This window comes from Anoplolepis gracilipes, chromosome 1 (assembly GCF_047496725.1).
Source record: "Anoplolepis gracilipes chromosome 1, ASM4749672v1, whole genome shotgun sequence".
NCBI lineage: Eukaryota > Metazoa > Arthropoda > Insecta > Hymenoptera > Formicidae > Anoplolepis > Anoplolepis gracilipes.
The window spans coordinates 2,050,188-2,057,869 of record NC_132970.1 but is presented as its reverse complement, the minus strand read 5'-3'; the positions used below and the strand labels follow the sequence as shown (position 1 = coordinate 2,057,869).

Genomic DNA, 7,682 nt, shown 5'->3' with positions numbered 1-7,682 from the left:
ACTCGTGCGCATCTCTTTAAACGCGGCTAAAGGTGGCACACGAAAAGCGACAAAAAGAAGACTACAATAATTGATTAATCTTTAAAATTACTAATTAAATACCTTTCTTATTTATTACTTATTAATATAGATATTATTTAGTTCAATTTAAGAAAAGAAATTGTTATGTTGGGTTTAATCAGAAGCTTAAAGGAAAGTTTTGTTTGTTGTTTTTTTTGCTGCTTTATAAAAAGGTATAATAAATCATTGTACGTGTGTTTAAACGCATGCTGCTGAGATATTTGCGATGCGTGTTCTGTGAAATCACGGGGCGGTTCTGCCGGTCGTGAGGGAACGCCGCACGCGGTGTTTATGTCGGTTGCGATGCGAAAGAGAAGATGAAATAAATATCTATCTAAATCTAATTCAAATAACATCGTGAGTATCAAACATAATGGTGAATGAATATTTATTAAAATCAGCTGAGATAATACTTCTTGGTCCATTTCGGCATTCTACTAGAATTATTTTTATCATAATAATGAAAAATATATCAATTGAACGATGGATAAATTAAAAAATAAATTGAAAAAAATACCTTTCTCTAAAAAAAAAAAAAAAGAATCTACCAGATTATTAGATTAAAACTATATATATAGCTTGAAATTTCTTTTAAAATATATTTTATAGATTAAATTTACAAAATATACATTATTTTTATAAAATAATCATATTGTTAATTCTAGGTAAATATTATATATGATAAAAATAATAACTTTCAATAATTTATGAAATATTATTATATTATTATTATTTATATGATTTATTTATATTACTTATATGTTATTATTTATAATTTATAATTTATTATGATAATATTGATATTTTTTTTCTTTTCATCGTGCAATTAGTTATTTTATAAAATCAAAATTTCAAGAAGAAATTTAAAGTAACTACTGAAAGAAATTACTTGTCTTATTACATTGAAAATAAATATCTCGTTTGCAAGTAAAACACATGTCGAGAGTGCCGAAAAAACTATTGAACAATCGTCTAAATAAAGAGCTACGGTTCAAACACTTCACGATATCGATAATCAGTTTGTGCGCGAGAATCGAAAGACTCGTATCAATCGATCATGAAAAACTAGCAGGGAGTTGAACGCGTGGCCGCGAGAAAGCGCTGCAGTTTGTTACAAGATGGCGGGTGAGTGAGTGCCTGTGGACGGGACGAGTCTGCTCTGAAAACACGAGGGATTTTCCGCTAACCCGTGGTGTTTTGTGGGTTTCAGATATATCTTACATCCAGACTGAGGATCTAGAAGATCCGGACGAGGGTAAGTAGTCTGTAGCGCATACGCGCATTTTATTTCTAAAGGTATTGTCGTCGCACGCGCGCGACGACGACACCTCGGCTCATTCGGTAGAGTTTCGTTCCTCGTCCGGCGGACTCCACTGACGGAGTACAAGCCGCTCCCAAGTGCTCCGGAGTTATGTACGCGCGTGTGTGCGCGCGTAGTCGCATGACGCGTGGTACGGTAAGATAGCCGCGACGTTGTGGAGTGCGCGGTTTCTCGCTGCGGCTTTCGAGGTTAGGTCGCGACGTCGTGGCGCGCGCGCGACCGGCGCCGCGTCATCAAGGGACATCGCGACGACTTTGGACGCTCGCGAGACGGCGGAGCATCGCTCTGACAGGATGCTCGGTTACTTGGACACGCGTGCTGCCGGATATGTGTGCGATGCGTGTTCTGTGAAATCACGGGGCGGTTCTGCCGGTCGTGAGAGGGCGCTACAGAACGCCACGCCGCACGCGGTGTTTATCTCGGTCGCGGTGCGAGAGAGAAGAAAGAAAATAAGACGAGCCGTGTGACAGCGGCAGCGGCCAGTGACGAGAGAGGTAATATGCGTTCCGTCGTCGTGATGGCGAAAACGAATGCGAGGCGAGAACGTTATTCGAAACAAGATCGTGCCCCAAGCATATTCTTCGAATAACGGCGCGACCGCGCACAGAGCGACCATCTGCGATTCGCGTCACGAATCTTGCTATTATCGTGACACCGGATTGATGATCTTGAGAGATTTTGTACGGCGCCAATACACTCGGCATTTATTAGATGTTGATTATCGATAAAAATATTCCAATTCCAAGACTGTTATCAAGGAAATTAACATATAAGATGTTGCGCTGCCATTTCAAATTTAAATCACATTTAGGTTTTTAAAATTAGTCTTAAAATTACTATAATTTGGATATTTCAATATTACAGTTATGGTAAAAATATCTTACATTGATTGTTTTGATCTTTTTTATTTCAAGATTAAACATAAGAATCATTAAGTTTAAAAAATGTGAATTTATTAAAATTATAAGTATTTTAATCTTTGTTAAAATTATGATGGAAGAATTTAACTTTATAGATAAATATTTTGAATGATGCCAGTAATTGCGACCGATAGTTGCAACGATGCAATAGACGTTTTATAATTCCTGCAATGTGACGCGATTATAACTAAACAATTATATTATCGAATGTCGCCGATAATTGCGATCGACAGTTGCGACGATATCGTAGATTATAGATAAAAATGGGAATCAAATATAATTGATATACAAGACGTATATGAATATTATTATAACTGAAAACGCGTAATAATCGTCCATTAACGTCTAAAATATAGGTTTTTGAAATGTTAAAGATCGGAGTCACACGAAGAGTGGCATCTCGAAAGATTAAAAAAAGGCGCCGTTAGCGCGCGCGGTTCCTTCCTCTATCGGGGTTACTGATCTCGGGTTCCTCGCCTATCGTCTATTTGCGAGTGCCATCTGTCGTAAGTAGGGCCGTGCCAGGTCGATGATTTTCCCGGTTTTAGAAAACGTATCGCGAGATTTTTTTCTCCAATTCAAAATATAAAAACATCCAACATGCACAAGATCGGATTTCGCGATTCTTGTAAATCAAAATGTAAATAATTATTCCATGATTATACATAATGAATAATAATTACTCCAGTTGTTCCGCGTCTCGAGACACGTGTATGCATATATTTCTCTTCGCATCATCCTAGCAAATATCTTCTCTGTCGCCGACCAAGCTGGTCCTCTAGCTGCCTTTATCTTACATTCCAGAGACCGTTTATCAGTTTCGCTCCGCCTATATTTCTAAGCATGTCTAGATAGAGAGAAGTATATATTCGGATCACGCAGAGTAACCTTTCGATACTCCAGCATGCCTAGATCTAAAGATCAGGAAAATGTTATTTATCGTGTAGAGCAGACGACTCACTTTGCGAAAGCTAATCGTGAATCATTTAATGCATGCCTACTAAATTTTATTTCTAGTCCCATACAATACTATGATTACGTAAGAGAAACATATATCTCTTACTTCCAAATACTCATGTCAACTAATACATTTTATATGTAAAACTACGAAATTTTTTTAAATTTTGATCGATATCTAAAAGCTCCAAATAAATGGAAAGAAAATTTTACTTTAGCGAAAAACGGAATTATTATTAATAAGCTCTCTTAATTAGTCACCGATTTTATTTCATATTATTATTTAAATCGCCGCAATGTCTCACTTTGAACGAAAATTTATGGGATTTTTCGATAGTGCTGTACGGCAATGACTATGGCAGCCATGGTAACTGCTGGTAATCGATCGCGATTATGCAAATTATTTGGTAACTGGTCGTGGCAGCTACTACGTTAGACGTTTCTTGAGCATCAATGACTTTTGTTTTTTATCTTCCTAACAAAATTATCACAATCAGCTGTACTTAACGTTAACGTTTATCTGTTGTTTGTTCTGATAAAATTCTTGCACCAATTTTAGAAAATGAAAACAAAAATTAATTATTAATTTTTAATTATTTCTAAAGATTCAGTTATTTCTACTTTTATATAATTACGACCAATAATTTATTGAATTTTACTTAGAAATTAAAAAAAAAATAATAAGAAATAATTGTAAAAAACATGTCAAGGTAAAATTGATAACAAATCGTAAATCAATACTTATAAATTAGTTGTGATCTTCGATGACGACAGATCATTACGATATAAGATCTTGTTTTATTTCATTCTCCACGATTTTAATTTGTATTTATTAATAAGATTCATGAAGTTTTTATATAAGCTCCTCTTTCAAACGTCTCGTCCGATGGGATATCTTTTTCTTTCCACCGCGTAACGTCGACTTTATCCGACCGGACATGAGGATGGATAAGAGGGGCGACAGACACGGAGAAGGGGGAAGTATATGGGGTATGGAACGAGTATAGGCGGATGTATAAAGAAACTTTAATTTCTTGGCATTGCGTGAAGTTCCTTGCCCTTTCAGCCTTTTCGGTTCGGTGGTCTGTTTTTGATAGGAAGACTACGACGTCGTCTAGACGCAGAGCGAGGGGGGGTTACCTCGGCTTTTATAATCGCAACACAAAACGCACCCCTTGACGTGCTCGAACGCAAAAATACCAGTTTTCTTCCCTCTTTCTTTTCCTATTCTCTTTGTCTCTCTTTCGTTCTCTTCTTTTCCCGTGTATGTCAGCCTTTTCTATTCTTTCGTTGTCGGCCGTCGCCCTTTTTGTACCCACGTATGGGCGCGTTACATTAAAATGATTTATTCACCTTATTAAATTCGCATTCGAGACTAGCTAAATATGCGGAGTAGACATCCCGCCATATCGCAAAACCGGACTCTGCCACCCTTTCGAGACGACCAACTTCACGACGCGTTTGTACACTTCTTTCCTCTCTTGCTTTTTATTTATCTTGGAATCTCGTGGTGGATCGTTATCGTGGTCGACACCTGTTTTTTAATCTCTTCAGAAACTATTTTTTAACGTAAATAAAACAGCAAGTTCATTGTCATGTTTGTTTCAAATCCATTTGTAATTAAAGCTAACTAAACCTCGATTTAACTGAATTTCTTTTTCCAAAAAAACCATAACTATAATTGAGAGAAACTAATAATAGTTATCAAATTTTAATTTATATATGTATATATATATGAAAACAGTTCTATTACATTTTTATAATAAATCTGATTCTCTCTATTTCAAAAAACAATAATGTTAGACAACTTAGAAAAATGCTTATAAATATGGATAGATTTGTAAATTTTATTTTATTATGTAATACAATTATACATTTTTTTTCATAAAGTAAGCGTAGGCCTCTCGCTTCCGAACTGGCTGCATAGGAATGATTTTGAATTAAATAAAAACTAGGGTATGTCAATATGGTCGATTTGGTCCATCAGCGTCACGATCGAATCGAGCCAAGAGGTGGCGCCGCCTCTCGTCGAAACTGACGATCGAATGGCGGCCGATTATTACATGACATTCCTCGAATACCATTCCAATCTCTCCTTCATCTCCTCCCGCGGTCCAACCAGAGTCTTCCACCCTCTCCTCTTCCCCAGCTTACTCTCCCCTTCTTTTTCTCGGCTTCACCCTTTTTACGTCTTCTTGTTGTAGAGGACGCGCGAGCTTCCTAACAGGCACAAGTGGCTACGACGTCGAAGTACAGGACGATACAAACGATAAACACTTCTTCCTTCTTCCTTTCAGGAATTCTACATTAATCCTTAAACACTCACTCAATATTCAACATGAATGATTTTTTTATATTTTATATTATCTTATACATAAATGTATTTAAATCAATTCTATAAATTTTAGCGATCTATTATTAAGTTTATCTAGAAAAAGGCACTTATTGTTCAGTTTATATGTATTTATATATCTTTTTGCACACGATTTATATATACATATATATATATATATATATATATGTATGTGTGTGTATTGATTTTAAATATCTAGATTTATATAATCTATTTATTTAAAAGTGCTTATAGAAGTTTAGAAATAACATTTTTTTACATTATTAAAACGCTCATATGGCTCGAGAAAACGGATGTTCTATATATTATAATATATACAATTTCTTTCTTATTCTTTAAAACGTTTATCTAAGACTAATTTAAAAAATATTTAATATATCTTACTTTTTGATCTATGTATGTCCGTATATTTTGCGACGAAACGAAACGTGAGCACTCAGCATTGACCGCGCCCTTGCGATAAAAGTATACGGTGCAAGATATTCTGGAAGAAGTATGAAAAAAATTACTAAGCACTTTGTTACATTAATCTATATTTCAGGAAACTAGATATTATATTTTTTCGCCACATTTATTGCTAAACTTTTATTTGAATTAGAATTTTCTGAAAATAAGTTTCCTGTAAAGTTTCTCTTATACTCACTGTTAATATGAGAGGAAAATCAGACAGATTTCGCGTTAAATAGCCGTAATTTGTTTTATCGTGTGGAATACAGAGGAAATACTTGGTATAAACTAAATCCCGATAATTGATTTAAAACTATTCGTTCGTTATCGAATTAATTATATCGACATATTTCGATTCCATTCGCTCCGTACGATCTGCGCTTCGTCTAGTTGGTTTTTTCGCGCAATATTGGCGGCAGCTTCCCGAATTCGTTCTCTCGAGAGCAGCAGCCCGGGGCCGACGACGAGCACTGTGAGAAATATCGATTCGCGGCCGTCTTCCATTCTGACTGTAATAGCGCGACGCGAACCTCCGAAGAAGGACGCTGCCCGACACCCTGTTGCGAAGGGAGAGAGGGACGGAGAGAAAGGATAGAGGCCGTCGGTAGTGAAGATAGTACGATTTCTCGTAAAGCCACGAGAGCTAACCCATTCATAAAGACGAAACCGTGACTAACGAGCAAGGAGAAACAGCTTCGGTTCTCATCCATCCCTTTCTATCTTCGATCTCTACTCTTTTTTTCCGTGTCTTCGTTTCTTTCTCAGTACAGAGTTATTTTGCCATTATTTTATACGCCAGTCAGTCGAACAATGTGTACCTTTTTCTGTTTGCGGTTTGTTACTTATATCATTTATCACTTTCGCATATTAAAGATGTGCATATATAGGGTGTCTACTCTTTGGAAAAACATGAAAAGCCAAGAATATTTAGGAATTTCTTTTCTATCTGGAAAAATCAGGGAAATCTCGTGGAATTTTATTGGGATTCAGGGAATTTTTTCGAAAATTCTTTTTTTGATAAAATTAAACATAAATAGTTCTGACTATTAAACAAAACAAAAAAATAGCTCGAGACAAGCTGAAATGTCAAATTTACTGCGTCTTGCTTTTTTTAACGATTTTTTTAGCATTTCTTATCAGATTTTAAGCGCTTGAAAATTCTACGATAGTTTTATAAAAAGTTCTATGTGTAAAAATTATTAGAATATTAATTAAACAATTAAATCGTTCGAGATATCGGACATACTGAGACGTTTGTATCTCCGTTCGTTTATAATAAATTAATTGTGCATATGTACAGAAGGCGGAAAGGTCATTAATAATTTTTTATAAATGAATTTATGCATATCAATACATTCATATTTTGTATATATACACATAAGGAAAATGTATGTTTCAATATGTGTATAAATTTATGAGTAAAGGCATTAATAATCTTTTCTGACCTTTACAAACTATAAAAATGATAAATTATATATATTTTTTTATTGATTAACGATTATTTGTTTGTATATCAATATATTTGACTAATTGCAATATTTCTTCGTAAAACATAATATTGGTATACATATAATATTCGTCTATATATTATTGAATAAAAATATCGCGTGTGATTTTTTTGTAT

The 7,682-nt window shown here is 35.1% G+C and overlaps 1 protein-coding gene across 2 annotated transcripts in view; it reads left to right on the top strand.

Moving 5' to 3' along the window:
* Positions 1–1,179: 1,179 nt before the first annotated feature.
* The window catches only part of LOC140667496 (serine/threonine-protein phosphatase 4 regulatory subunit 1), a 139,467-nt gene continuing 132,964 nt past the window's right edge, over positions 1,180–7,682 (top strand). The window contains exon 1 of one of the 2 annotated variants that reach the window (XM_072895550.1): positions 1,180–1,315. The gene's annotated coding sequence lies outside the window, so the exon portion shown is untranslated. Of the gene's footprint in view, positions 1,316–1,762; positions 1,876–7,682 lie in introns of those variants that run through there. The other variant, XM_072895581.1, reaches the window with a different exon arrangement.